The 15,090-nt window shown below is 48.2% G+C and overlaps 1 protein-coding gene and 1 long non-coding RNA gene across 4 annotated transcripts in view; one reads left to right on the forward strand and one right to left on the reverse strand.

Annotated features, from left to right (window-relative positions):
• The window catches only part of LOC311632228, a 32,570-nt gene extending 20,486 nt beyond the window's left edge, over nt 1-12,084 (forward strand). The window contains exon 3 of one of the 2 annotated variants that reach the window (XR_014796735.1): nt 9,547-9,725. This is a non-coding gene — a long non-coding RNA (uncharacterized lncRNA). Of the gene's footprint in view, nt 1-9,546 lie in introns of both variants that reach the window. The other variant, XR_014796736.1, reaches the window with a different exon arrangement.
• Nucleotides 1-15,090, reverse strand: part of SMNDC1 (survival motor neuron domain containing 1) — an 88,681-nt gene that overhangs the window by 31,161 nt on the left and 42,430 nt on the right. The window lies entirely within an intron of this gene.

Raw genomic sequence — 15,090 nt, forward strand, 5'->3', positions numbered from 1 at the left:
GATTTCAGGACACCCGGGGTCATGGATCCGTCCATGTTCCTGTCTGTAGAATAAGACCTGGGAGGCTATGACACAAGTCAGTGAAGCAACAGAAATGCGTTCTTATATTTCTCTTGTTCATTGGGCAAATAACTACTTAGCTAAGCTATATAATATGGCTGTTTAGAGCTTCCTTTTGAAGACTGCCCAGGCCTATGTCCTGCACCAGCCAGGTAATTCTTGGCCAGTTACTGAGCCTTAGTTTCCTTACCTGTAAAAAGAGATATTACTAGTACCCACCTCATTTGAGTACATATGTGCGTTCGCACACACATGAATTTGTTTACATAATCCATGGAAAATGCTTTGCTTAGTGCCTGACATGTAACAGGCGCTCAGTAAGTATTTGCTATATTTACTCTGGGGAGAAGAGGTAGTTCTGCCTGCGGGGAGGGCACTGGCAGGCAGCAGGCAGTGGATGGCTGTTTTCCTCTTTGTGGCCTTGGGGACTCCTGTGTACATGTGCTCTCAGCCGCTGTGGTGTTCACAAGACTCCCTGGCAGGGCTTGGGGAGTCTCTGTGCTTATCAGTTCTGAGTCCCTGCTTGTTGGGCTTTCAGAACTGCAAATAGCCCTGGAGAGGGAGTCTGAAGCTCTGGCTTTTCCCCGTAATGGATGGTGACCACACCCCCTGCCGCCACCGCTGGTGACACAGGCTCTCAGCATAATGGAAGGCTTTCGGGGATCTATTTTTCTCTCGCTGCATTACTCACCTCACTCCTCTGTGTCACAAGGAAGGAGAGGGGGAGAAACACAATAAACTGCCAAGGATGAGTCAAGTTTCAACAGCGCATCCTTGCTCAGGAGGCACCGCTGTTTCTTACGCATTCCCGAGATTGGAATCGCAAAGCAAGTCCTGAACTCACGCTCCTTTCTTCCTCCTTCTCGGGGCGGCCACTGGAACTGTGTTTTGATTGTATTTTCTTCCAGGCTAGAGAATGAGGGAAAGTGATACTCCCAGAGCGGGCTTCTTCCAGGCCTCTGGGAGCCTTGATCATGAACACAGGCTGGTTCTTGCAGTCTCCGCTCTCACCTTCTGAGACATCAACCCCCATTGGAGCCTCGCTGCCTTCCCTCCCAGGAGTGGCCATGGTCACTATGGTTTCTCAGCGGCTCTAGGCTCTAGCTTAAAGATGAGTGTGGAGAACACCTCCTTAACGACCAGCACCCTGCTTTGGCCTTCCCAGCATGGGTAGCACCTGACTGATGCTCCATTCATTTCAGTGAGGAGGCCGGTCAGTTCCCACGTGTGTGTAAGTGCCCCCCCCCCCCATAACGTCTGTACAGAGTTCTCTTTTCGGGGTGCTATGGGGTCCTTCCCCAGGAGGTGTCAAAAGAGGGGAATGCTAGCCAAAACCGGTTTGGCTCAATGGATAGAGCCTCGGCCTGCGGACTGAAAGGTCCAGGGTTCGATTCCGGTCAAGGGCATGTACCTTGGTTGCGGGCACATCCCCGGTAGGGGGTGTGCAAGAGGCAGCTGATCGGTGATTCTCTCTCACCGATGTTTCTGAATCTCTATCCCTCTCCCTTCCTCTCTGTAAAAAATCAATAAAAACATAAAATAAAAAAAAGAGGGGAATGCTAAAGAGAAGGAAGAGATGCCATCCTTTTTATGATGGTCTGTTGTGTAAGCTAAAGGATTTTTCTTACAACACGTTGTACTTGCATATAGTTTCTTATTTCCATGGTACACAGCAAGGGAAAGACCAGGAAGGTAAGGCGTAGGGTCAGGTTCAGGGTGTGGGGCAGAAGGTAGGACATTGTTGAATTAACCAGCTTCTGTCTGGCATGAGTCATGTTTTGAGCATCTCTAAAGGCCATAGGAAACAACATTACAGAAAACATTGATTTTAACGGAATGGGCGTGCTTGAGGCCTGCAGTTCCCAATTTTAGAGTCACAGGGAGCTTTCTGGTGATGCAAGTGCTGGGCCCTGTGCCAGGGAATTGTGAGCGCCTGGTCCTGGGTAGGACTCTTCACGTTAGAAGTTCCCCCAGGTGGTTCTAGTGACTGGTCAAGTTTGGGAACTGAAGAGTTGGGCCACATCTTGAGGGGAAGTGATCACATATCATCTACCATCGATAAGGCAGCTCAGGCTTCCGTCTACGCCTTTGGTGGTGAGGTGTAACATACAGAAAAGCACACAATGCAGACATGCGGCTCAGAGAAACATCCAATGTCCACCTCCCGGCTGAGAAAGGGAACATTGCTAACAGGTGCATTTTTTGGCAACTAAGCAGAATCTTGAAAATTTTCCCTATTTACAAGCCATGGGAACTATTCCGTTGCTCTAGCATCTGAATGGCGAGCCTTGGGCCTTGGTGTCTCTCTCACACTCTCAGGTTTCTTTCTGACTTACGGAGCTAACTTTTCACCCTTCATACCCTGCATTTGGATCCTGTAATTAACCAAGAATCAGAATTTCGCTTCAAAACCCAACTCCTCCACTTTCCTGTGGCGTGAACTTGGGCGAGTTACTTTTATCTCTGGCCTTTAGAGTGCTCATCTATACAATGAAAAGAATAACAACATCTACCTCATAGGATTTTGTGGGCATTAAATTTGTTGAGAAAATTCAATAGGACCTGGCAATCGACAGTTTTCCTGTCAAATCCCGTTTTCACTCTACTCCTCTCCAAAACGACTCTTCCAAGAAATTACTCCGTCTCTCCCCTGCATCTGGGCCCTGAGCCAGCGGCCTGTGTCATTTCCATCTACAGGCTCTTATCTCTTACCTTAAAAGGAAACAAGCAAACAAACAGAATCCCTCCGTGACCCCACAGCTCTCTCCTGCCATCACCTCATTTTTCTGCTTATCTTCACGGAAAAGTTTTTGTCATTATCATCTCTGCTTATTCACTCCACGTTGTTTCCTCTCTGCTCGGCGGTTGGGCTTCTGTGTCCCTGAGCCACTCAGACCACACCTGTCCAGCCGACCAATGACGTCTGTGTTGCCCCAGTCCAGTGCTGCCTGCTCTATCCTGAACTTAGTTGGCCTTTCAGCAGCATTTGACAGAGCTGACCATGCTGAGGGTGGGAGGGAGCTGCAAGCTCAAAGGCCCTGAGATAGAAATGAAGAAAAGGCTGGTGTGGCTAGAGCACAAGGGTGGGGGGTAAGAGCCGAGAAGGCTGAGGTCAGCAGGGGCCTCATCATATGGCACCCTGTCCACTGGAGTGAAGCTTCAGCGCTGGGCCTGGCACAGAGCAGGTACCCACTGTTAGCTATTGTCATTGTTAATAGTGCCAAGTGTGGGAGAGGTGGGAAGGGGGCTAAGAAAATCCCTGGCCTTGAAGAGCTTTCCTTCTAGTCGAGCGTCTTACATCCGTTGCGTGGGTTCATGGGCAAGAGCCTGTGAGCCTATGTCTTGATAGTCAATTTACTGTTATTGCCCTTCTTCACCCAGTACCCCCCACACACTTTCTTGGTGAAATGCACCCAATCCAGTGATTCTCTCTGGATATTTAAGGGTTAGTTTCTTATTTCAAAGGGAACAAAAGTGGGCTGTGAGTCCAGTGAAGAAAGAGATGACTAAGATCCCAACCATGAGATCACAATGTGGGCTGGGGACAGAAACCAGCCCTGGTGTCCTCTCTGATTTTCCAAATTACTCAAAGTAATCCCTTCCAAGTAAATAATAGCTGGCCTCTGCTGTTTCATCTGCGCTGAGCTGCCCAGCACACAAAAGAAAGCAGACTCTGGGAGCAGCCCTTCGAGTTCCTGATGCAACACTGGTGACCTAACCATGGGCACACCTGTAGACATACATACACTCAACAAATATACATTCTTAACATATATACTCAACACACATACACACTCAACACTGAGACATTTAATACATAGACATTCAACACACTCAACATGTACAACCTACAAACACCCTCAACACACATAACCTATAGTCAACTGACACACACATTCAATCCCCACACATACTCAACACATACTACCCAACAGATACCCATGGACAATACACACTCACATACTCAACACGCTCACATTGAGCTCCCACATTCACGCACAATCTGAACACTCATGACGCTAGTAGACTATGAGATACTTCCCATTTTTTGTCTTTATTGCTTAGCAAACTGACAGTGAGACCATGTGGAAAACTGAAGTGAGTCAGGAAAGATTCACCACTTTCAATTTTAATTTTATGCCACTTATCGGCCAGATCAGAATTGGGAGGAAAGGAAATCAGGAAAAATGAGCACGTAATTTTTATGCGTGCACACTCAACTGGCATAGTGCATTCTCTTTTCCTGTCTTTGCCCCTCTGTCTCTGTCTCTGACTCTAATTATGGAAAAGTTGGCCCAGAAGAGTGACCCATTTAGAACTGAGCTCAACAAAAAGTTAATGTGCACTATGGCTTTTCAAGGAGACCTACTTAAAACAGGCCACACTGAATTTACTCCCCCAAAGTTTAGAAAATACTCCAGTTACCACACAGACAAATTAATTGACATTGGATGATTTGAAACCAAAACTTTAATGAGGAATGCCATAAATAGATTATGTTGCTTCGTCTAAAATTAATTGACTTGTATTTCCCAACTCTGATGCTAGCAGACTTCTTCCCCAAAATGATAAACCCATGGAGCATTGTGCGTGATGGCATGTAAATGAGTAAGAACACTGTGTTCCCTGTTGTTGATTCTGGTAGACCATTCATATGGCAAGAAATATGCTAGGAACGGATATATTCCATTCTTAATCTGGTTGTTTTCAGACTTTTCTGCTTGAGAACATTTTGTCATTACACTAGTCTTCGTGTTCCTCTTTTTCATGTCTGGTAGCTCGAACTTTTCCTCTGTCACGCTCTGTTCTCAGCATTCCAGGCCAGCCAGATATCTTTATCCTCCACTTTAGACTCTACAGCATCTGTCGCGTGTCTAAATGTGTCTGGCTCAATACAGGTGCTTCACTTGAAGAAAACCTAGTAGAGAATTAAAAGTCACTCATAGAGATGCCCTTGGCAATTTGTCTTAGTACCTTTTTGGTCTTTCAGATTTTTAATTTATATTCATAATCTTATTTTAGAACATATCGATGTGCCACTGATGGAAATAAGGGTGAGAGGGGTGGGGAAAGGAAGGGTTCATCACCCACAGATAATTTGAGAAGCAATGATGTAGCCAACATTAGATTCAAGAAATTCTATTCATGGAAAGGCACAGAAGGATGAAAAGCCACAGAATGGGAAGAGGGGGGATGTTTGCAGCAAATTAATTACTAAAGAAGTTATAAGAATCAATTCAAATAAAAATGGGTAAAAAAAAAACCATGAACAGACATTTTACATGAGGAATCCTAAGGTCCAGTGAACATGTGAGGAGCATTCAGCCTCACTATCACCAGGAAAATACTATTAAAACCACAAGGAAAGCCAGCCAGCCACCAGATCTCCAGAAACGAGGAAGTCTCATAATTCCCAGCGTTGGTGAAGATGCAGAGCAGGAGGACCTCTCCGGTGGGTGAACAAGCCAGTGAGAGCCTTTGGAACACTCTGGAAGCATTTGCGAGAGCTGAATATAAATCTGGGCCATGAGCGGTAATTTCACTTAGAGACCTAGTCCTCGGAACCAAGGAGAATGTGTACCCGAACCCAGTGATGAAAAGCAGCTTGATCTGTGATGAAAGCAAAGTGAAAAGAAGCCAATGGCCACCACCAGCAGACTAGGTAAGTAGATGTGCGCTGTTCACACTTTGGAATAGTGAACAGCTGTGAACACTGTCAGGACACAGCTTCAGACCAAGACATCGGTGAAGCTCATCTCTGTCCATCTCGTTCCCCCTTGGGACCTGCAGGACATTTCAGGGTCAGACCGTCCTATACATTCAGTGACATCCTGATGCTGGAGTAGTTCCTATCTGCAGCACCTGCCCCTCTTGGTGCCCAAACATTGTGAAGATGAGAGAGGACCCCGAGCTCTCCTGGTCATCACTGTGGTTATCATCACTGCTGCGAAGAGCATTTGGCCCTCAACAAGCTGATTCTTGAACCACAGGTGCCTGTTCAGGTTGTTGTTCAGCCTTCCTGCTCCTCAGGGGCTGGTACCTGCCCTTGTCAAAGGGGATTCCCAGCTCCTGTTGCTGTTCCCTGCTGTGGACCTTGCCTTTCTAATCTATCTTCTCAGGGGATGGCATGGGGTCCATGAGGTTCTTAGTTCTTACATCCTTTGTTCTTCTGTTCACTCCTCTGGAGCTTAGAACACTTTTAAATGACTTTTCTCATATAAGATTTCAAGCCATATACCCCTCCGTCCAAAATAAGGTCCCCAACAAGCATTGGAGGGTGAGGCCCTCAAGGCCCTGGCCTCTGCAGACATAGCGCAGAGAGATGACTGGGTGAAAGACACACAGTGAAAAGGTGAAGACATTGAATGAATACACCGAGGACCCAGGACCTTCCTTTTCCTTCAGGAAATAAACCAGCTGCCTCTTTCTTCCCGGCTGTAGGGCCCTGCATCCCTTTAATCACCGCTTTCAGCACCCTCCCCCCCCTCAAATATTTCCTTTTAAATGTAGCCTAGTTGTCTCAATAGCCCTTCTGGCTTTTCCTTCTAGGAGCCCTCTACATTGACTCCCAATCTGTCCACCCCAACCCCATCAGCATTGAAGTAGAACAAACCCTAGCGTGGGAAGGAGCCAAGTCACAGACCAGCTCAGAGCCCTGTGTGTAGCTCCACACTGAAATGGGTATATGTTTATAGTTGTTCTTGTCATTCTTTTTTTTAATTAGTCAATCTCATTAAAAAAATACATAGCACAGGTTAAAAAAAAATGTATATTGTACAAAATTCAAAAGGGAAAAGCTGGGGTATATGGTGGGGAAATGAGTTTCTCTCATCCCCGTCTCCAGCCTCCCAGACCCCTTCTCCACTCTCACTGGCTTCTGCCAGGCAGTCTATGCATATCCAAGCTTGCAGATGGCGTATGTGTGTAGCCTTGCCATTTTGTAAAACCTCAAGACAACAGCACACCACACACAATGTTTGCCTTTTCACTTGGAATTTCTTGGATCTTTAGCTCTTCTTAAAGGCTTCCTACACTTCACTATGTAGAGACCCCAAAGGCTGCACCGGGATTTTATTTCCTAATTTTTGCCCATTACAAGCGAGGCTGCTGTGAGTAAGAACCCCTGCGTTTCGATGTCCTGCTCTAGACTGTTTCCTGAATAGTTGGGAGAATGTTTCATGTTTCATTTCCAAAAAAGAGGATGTGGGAAGGGCGGGCTCTTCTGGGGCCTGCTGGGAAATCAGGGCTCTGCTGTGTACCACCACCTCACTTTGGAGAGCCAGTTGTTACGTGGAGATGATATGGGAAAACTCCCATGAGAACCGTCTGGATGACATGACATGCAATAACACGTTGATCAAGGTGCTTTAAGAAGTTGAAAACATACAGATATGAGAATATGGGGTAGATACTGCTGGAATTGTATCCTGAAACCAGCCACATTGCTTTATGTTTGGATAGATAGTATCCAGAAGGTTGAGAACGCCCAATCCAGATTGACTCAGAAAAACTGGAAATCTATTGTTGGCTGGGCTGTAGGAGTTCATGAGGGAGGGCTGTCTTTAGGCATGGATAGATTCAAATGCTCAAATGATGTCACCAGGATTCAGTTTATCTTAGTTCATCTTGTAATATACAGTGGAAGCCCCTTGTCTATGGGCGATATGTTCCATGACCCCCCAGCGGGTGCCTGAAACTGCAGATAGTACCAAACGCTATATATACTATGATAAAGTTTAGTTTATAAATTAGGCACACTAAGCGATGAACAGTAATAACTAATAATAGAATATAGTAGTAACAATTATAACAATACTAGAGGCCTGGTGCACAAAATCTGTGCACTTGGGGGGAGGGGCAGAGGTCCCTCATCCCAGCCTGTGCCTTCTCTCAGTATGGGAGCCCTCGGGGGATGTCCAACTGCTGCAGAGGTAGGAGAGGCTGCTGTGGAGGTGGGAGAGGCTCTCTCCAGCCATGAACTCAGTGTCTGGCTGAGCGGCGCCTCGCTGGGGGAGCGCACTGACCACCAGGGGGCAGCTCCTGCATTGAATGTCCGCCCCCTGATGGTCAGTGTGCAGTTCAGTCAATTTGCATATTAGGCTTTTATTATATAGGATACTGCAATGAAAGTGATGTGAATGTATTCTTTCTCTCTCTCTCTCTCTCTTTCTCCCTCTCCCCGCCCCCTCTCTCTGATAAATAATCTGGTAACTGAGACAGCTACTAAGTGACTGAAGGGCAGGTAGGGTATACAGCCAGGATATGCTGGACAAAGGGATGATTCACATCCCGAGTAGGATGGTGTGGGAAGGCCTGAGATTTCATCAGACTACTCAGAATGGCATGTAATTTAAAACTTATGAACTGTTTATTTCCCATTTAATATTTTCCATTTAATATTGGACCATGAAAAACTGAAACGGTGGAAAGGAAAAGGGATAAGGGAGGGCTCTGTATTGGCTCCGTCCTCCTCCTCCTCCCCTTGTGGAGACAAAGTGGCCATGACAGTCCAAGCCTCATGGCCCCTCAGGCTTTTGTACCACACAAAAGGGAGAGAACCTTCTTTCCTAGTAGTTGAACCAAAGGCCCAAAATGACTATGATTGGCCAGTCTTTGGTCAGGTGACCAATCCTGAACCAACCAGAGACTGTGATTCTCTGGTTGTCCCAACCTTTTCTGGGACTCAAGGCAAAGTCAGCCTCACTGGAGTCCTGTGGACTGAGAGGAAAAGAGTAGATACATGAACATAAACCATGCGCTGGTCTGGCATTGAGTGAAATGAACATGGGACCATCAAGAGGGCACACATTTTCACTGCATTTGGGGACTTACTGTTCATGAACCTGTCATTTAAGAATTCTGGCTCAGACAGTGAGTTCCCATCAAGGAATATCTCCGCTTTCTGTGTTGGGGGTGGCAAAAACAACAAATTCCATGCATGTGTGTGGTAAGAAAAATGTTTATGTATTGAAATGACCTTTAAAAATGTTTCTTTATGAGACAGAGGAAAACTCGTCCTCCTGCGGAGTAAAGAGAGAGGTTTGCCCTTCAAAGAGCTGGAAAAATGATTTTAGTTTTCCATCAGAGCTGCAGGGAAAGCAAACACAGGGAAAACTCAGCACCCTCCCTCTGCACAGCCCAGCAGAGGTCAGCTGCAGGAAACCCCTCCGTGCGTGTGAGGATGTTTAAATCAGAGCAAAGAGGGGAAAAAGCAATAATGGTTTTTTTGATCCAACATGTGATTGCTTTTATAATAAGCCCAGCCATGTATTTTGTCAAAAGGGAGAACAGAGGAGGTCTCTAAATATGCTCCCTCTCCTTCACGTTTTGAAAGAGGCAATTATGGGATGCAAATGACTCAAAATTATGCTGGGAAATTATCGCTGAAATAATCAATGAGCAGGTCAGTTCTCTGATCTTATTTTCTCAGTTTATGCATCTGTTTCAACGTCTTGCTGTGCTTTTTTCTGATTCTTTCCCCCGCAGATCTGCATGTGATGGGAGCCTACCAGTCTCGCTGAGCTCAGGGGGACAGTGCTGGCAGTCAGTGGCCAGGCCTTCCTGAGGTAAGCACGGGGCCCTGTCCCATCTCACCATGCAGGTAAATCAGCAGTTACCATCCTGCCCTTGGCTGCTTTTGGAGAGAAGGGAGTGACTCTAGGGACAGATGAGGCCCAGTACGCAAGCTGGGGGGGGGGGAGGGGGGAGACAGGCCGCCAGGGGCACAGTGGAGAGCAGACTATCTGACGGCCCCCGGGGGGAACAGGACCCGAGGGCTCCTTCGCTCTTTTCCTGGTTCTATGGTCAAGCAGTTCCCGGCTCCCTCCTCCAAATATTTTGTTTCCAGGCAACTTGTTCCCTGACAATCACGTACCCCAGACTGTGTTGGCCCGCAGAGTTTGTTGTTTGATCAGTAACAACTTTTAACTAATTCTTAAATTTAAATACCTTTGGGTACAGTATATATATTCTTTAGGTTTCCACAGACCCCACCACTCCCTAGTGCCTTCCACATGCCTGCACCGTTATACCTTATCTGACTCTGACCTTCAGCTGGGGGTTCATGTTTATCACCTTGATTCTCTCCTTCCTTTCTCTTTTTCTGAAGTCAATAGCCTCAAGGAATGACTCTAGTCTTGTCAGTATCCCCCCTCCCATGCCTCCACTGCTTCCCTGCGCCCCGCTGGGTCCCACTCTTCACGTCTGCCTTTCATGTCCTCAAAGAAGCCACCCCTCTCCCCGCCAGAGTCTGCACCCATTCTGGCAGCTCTTCCTGCCATGCCCTCCGCCCCCTCCTCATTGATTCATACTCAGCCCCCAGAGCTCCACCCAAATGTCACTTCCTGAAGAAAGCCCTTCCTGGCTGCCCAGACTAGGCCGGATCCCGTCACATGCTCCAAACACCCTGTACTTCGGCTTCACAGCAGCTATGTGATTGTCTTGCAGTATCACCTATGGAGTGAACTAGTGACTGATGTCTGCCTTCCTCTCCACCTCCACCTCCTCCCAAACATGAGCTCAGGGAGGGCAGGAACTCGGTTTGTCTTGCTCATAGTCGGATCTCTAGCTCCTGGCACAATCTGAGTGCTCATTACATACTGATGAGTGAGGGAGTGAATGAGAGGATGGTTAGGATGTCGTCAGACTGAGATGGCAGGGAGGAGAATTTCAGGAGAAAGACAGCTCAAAGGGCCCAAAAATATTAGAGCATGGAGCTTATGACAGCACCAGGCAAAGTCGAGTTCATTCATAGATTCCAGCCTTTGTGAATGAGCTGGATGTCCCGAAGGCGCCTCTGTGCACTGGAGGCTGCCAGACCGTCATTCTTCCCCTCACCACTGTGTCCCAAGTGCCCGCCATGAATGAGTAGGCCGAAGAGGGTTTCCCAGCTTCTGCACGTCCTTTTACTTGTCTCCAGAAAGTCCCCTTTGCACTCCCTCCGAAGCTTTTCTCACCTCCCCGCTGTTTAAATTACTCCACTTCCTCCTGAAATAAAGGTCATTTACGAAGCTCTTCCTTGGTTTCTCTTTCTTCCATCTCAGCTCTGGCCCTCAGCGGCTCTTCTACTTAGTGGGTCAGAGAGAGCAGTCTTCCCAGGACAAGTTTCTCTAAACGTTTGTGATTTTGCCTGAATTGTTTTTATTTGAGGTTTAAATGGATCCATTCTTTTTTCTGACCCACTCAGCAACTTTGCTATTGTTTATTATTTTTGTTGTTGTTGTTAATCCTCACCTGAGGATATTTTCCCATTGATTTTTAAGGAGAGTGGAAGTGAGAGGGAAAGACACAGAGAGAAACATCAATGTGAGAGAAACATCGATTGATTGCCTCCTGCATGAGCCCTGACCAGGGCCCAGGCCAGAAAGGACACTGCAACCAAAGTATGTGCCCTTGATTGGAATTGAACCCTTTGGTCCACGGGCAGACGCCTTATCCACTGAGCCAAACCAGAAAGGGTTCAACTTTGTTATTTTTATTTTTATATATCTATATTGATTTCAGAGAGGAAAGGAGAGGGAGAGAGAGATTGGAACATCAATGATAAAGAGAATCATTGATCAGCTGCCTCCTGCATGCCCCCTACCGGGGATGGAGCCTGCAACCCGGGCATATGCTTTGGCTGGAATTGAACCCAGGACCCTTCAGTCCACAGGCTGACACTCTATCCACTGAGCCAAGACAGCCAGGGCAACTTTGCTATTTTTAAATAAAAAAGGGATGTGTCAAGAAATAACAAGCCAAAACTTCCTCCATTGGTGAAAATCGTCTTCAAGGATAGACCACCTTTTGAAGGCCTATCGACATAATGAAGGAGAGTGAGTCTGGGTACAGGAGCTTGGGTGCTGAGCCAGCTCTGACCCAGCCCCTGCTGGATGGTGCTGCCCAGCACTGGCCTTTCTGCACTGTGAGGGAGCTGGTCAGGGCCTGGATCTCAAGTCCCCCTCTGATTCCGCCAGCTCCCTGGATCCCTGAGCTCAGGGTCAGTGGATGCCAGGCTTGCCCCTGCACTAAAACGCAGGAAAGCCCTAGCATGGGTCACCTTGTGGCAGCATCCATGGGCTCACCTGTCTCCCTGGACAGTCCTGGTGCCAGTCTGGGCAGGGGTGCATTGTGATGTCCAGTTTCCAGGAATGGAAGGAGATTAGAGAAGTGGCTCTTTCTGTGACCTGTTGTCAACAAATCTGGTGATTTTCTGCCTCTGCGCCAAGAAATTAATACAGGTTTCTCACCAGATAGCCCTTTGAAAACTTCAGGGTTGGCCTGCAGCTCAGACCCACTGCACTCTGACTGCAACACCCCTCAAGTTGACTAGCATTCTGTAGATTCTGTCCCAGGAAATGCTGTCCTCTCTTTCCTGGGCCTGTGTTCCCTGATTCTCCACCTGGCCAGGAAGATCAGTACACATACTGACACACAGCAGTATGTCTGCTGTGACATTTGCACCGAATACCACCACTGGGATTGAGTGCCGTCAGCATGTACTACTGAGTGCCCAGCTCTGCCCTGGACACCAGCGGCACCATACAGACCCCCTTGTTGAGTAGTGTGTTCCTCTGTTTGATCTTCACAACACCCTGTAAGCTAAACAAGGGGAAACATTTTATACCCATTTTGCAGATGAGTAAACTGAGGTTCTGGAGGTATTAAGTGCTTGCTCAAAGTTGTGCGGTAGGGCTGAGCTTAAACCCAGAATTCCTGCCTCTTCTTTCCACAACACTAAGCCTCCTCCAAAACCAGTCTTTCGGAAGCCCAGGGAGTGAAATCTCGCAGCAGGTTTCTTAGAAGAGGTAGAATTTGAGTAGTCTTGTAAAATGGTAGCATCCCAATGGGTCAGGGCCTGGCAAATTGTGGCCCAAACCGAGCCAGCCTCCTGTTTCTGTAAATAACGTTTTATTAGAGCACAACCTTGCTCGCTCACTTACACGCTGTCTGTGGCTGTTTCCATGTTGCAGCAGCAGAGCTGAGTGATTGTGACAGGAACTGTGTAATGTGTGAAGTCTAAAATATTTACTATCTGGCCCTTTACCAAAAAAGCTTGCCGACTACTGCAATAGATGGGTCTGTGTGTGTGAAAGGGGCTTGTGGGGCGAGAGGGTAAATGCCTACAAACTAAGGAAATCCACAGCTTCCGGTTAAAAGTAGCATTCAATTCCTTGGAGTAACTATCTATCTAGTCTTTTTTTTTTTTAATATATTTATTGATTTTTTTACAGAGAGGAAGGGAGAGAGATAGAGAGCTAGAAACGTCGATGAGAGAGAAACATCGACCAGCTGCCTCTTGCACACCCTCCACCAGGGATGTGCCCGCAACCAATGTACATGCCCTTGACCGGAATCGAACCTGGGACCTTTCAGTCCTCAGACTGACGCTCTACCACTGAGCCAAACCGGTTTCGGCTATCTAGTCTTAATAATAATAACAAAAACGCCTATGGTACCTACTATATGCCAGGCAGTATTTTAACTGCTTTACACATAACTGCTGTTTACTTTATTATATTTTATTTTAACTGCTGTTTATTATTATTATCACCCCCGCTTGTATGGATGAGGAAACGGGAACAGAGGGATCAAGCTGCATGCCCACGCTTGCACAGGTAGCAAGTGGCAGAGCCAGTGCTCCCAGCTGGGCAGCACACGCCAGAGGCTGTGTGGAGCTGCCTCCATATTGCTTGCCACACCCTTCGGAATCCCCAGCGTTCATTTATTGATTCATTCATTCATTTGACAAGAATTTGGGGAGCCCTGCTGTGATGCAGGCCCAGTGCTAGATGCTCTACCAAGAACCAGCTGTTTACGCTCAGGCCTTTCCCTGACGTCCCACACACCCTGCCACTCGCCTGGGAGCAGAAACAGTTTGCAGAACGGTGCCTGTCCTTTGATGCACTGGCCTTGGGAGGTTCGGGAAGCTGTGGCAGAGACAAAGCTCCAAAGCCACGAGGCAGTGATCACAGGCAGAGTCACCCACTGAGTAAGGCAGGGAGGGAGGCTGCGGGCCCGTCATGATACCCAGACACTAGTCACTCCGGCCTTGAGGACCTCTTACATCCACCGAGGCTGCAGAGAGCCACCTCATGATGAACTGGAGAGGATGAGTGTGATGGGCAAGCCGGCCGCTCCAGCCTTGCACCCGCCCCATCAGCGCCAGCCAGCTTTGTTCAGCTGCCCAAGCATCCCAGGGCGGCTTATTTCTCCTCCCCTGCGAAGAAAATTAAGTATCTGCATCTTATCGGGAGACACAAGCTCTCACACTGATTATTTCATCTGTGGTGGTGAGCGGGGTGGTGGGGAGGAGGCCACTCTGCTGCAGTGTGTTTAAGTGGAAACGGCTCCCACCAGCGGAGGTGCATTTACCTGTCCCTGGCCTCTGGCCACTCCGCCCCCAGCCGCTGGGAGTTTCCTGGAAGCAGGGAGAGAAACTGCCTATCAGCTCTCTCCGCCCACAGCCCCTGCTCCTCAGACAGCCAGTCTGGGAGGAGAAAAACAGGTTGTACTTCAGTGCTGCTCAGCCTCATAAATCCTCCCCCTCCTACCCATCAGCCAGTGCTGAGAAGGAGCAGAGGGAGATGTGACGGGGCTCCTGGCCCTTGGGAGGATCGCACAGCATCAGTCACGGGGCAGTGGGTGTCACGTTGGGGAGGGAGAGGGGGAGAAGAATACGCTCCACCCCAAACTAAATGGAATGAAAGGAAAGGTACCTGGTATGAGTAACAGGCTGCCCTCTCAAGACAGCTGCGTTATTGGAGGCAGGCAGCCCAGGGGCAGGACAGGGAACAGTTCCCAGTTCTGCAACCCTCAGCGGACATCCACCTCCGACACCTGCCTCTGCCCTGACCTCGACTGACAGCCCCTGGCACAGCTGCTGGTGAGCTGGCTGGTTGGGGGCTTGGGGCCCCTCACAATCAAAGAGGCAGGCTCCAGCAAAAAGGGCGGAGCACCAGAACCCAAGGACAGCCTGACCTGGCTTGTACCTCAGCAACTCTGTGCCTCCTTGGCTGGTGCCCTGCTCCGGGAGACTGAACCCCTTTC

The sequence above is a fragment of the Pipistrellus hanaki genome (genome assembly GCF_964339955.1).
Source record: "Pipistrellus hanaki genome assembly, chromosome: 14".
Taxonomy (NCBI): Eukaryota; Metazoa; Chordata; class Mammalia; order Chiroptera; family Vespertilionidae; genus Pipistrellus; species Pipistrellus hanaki.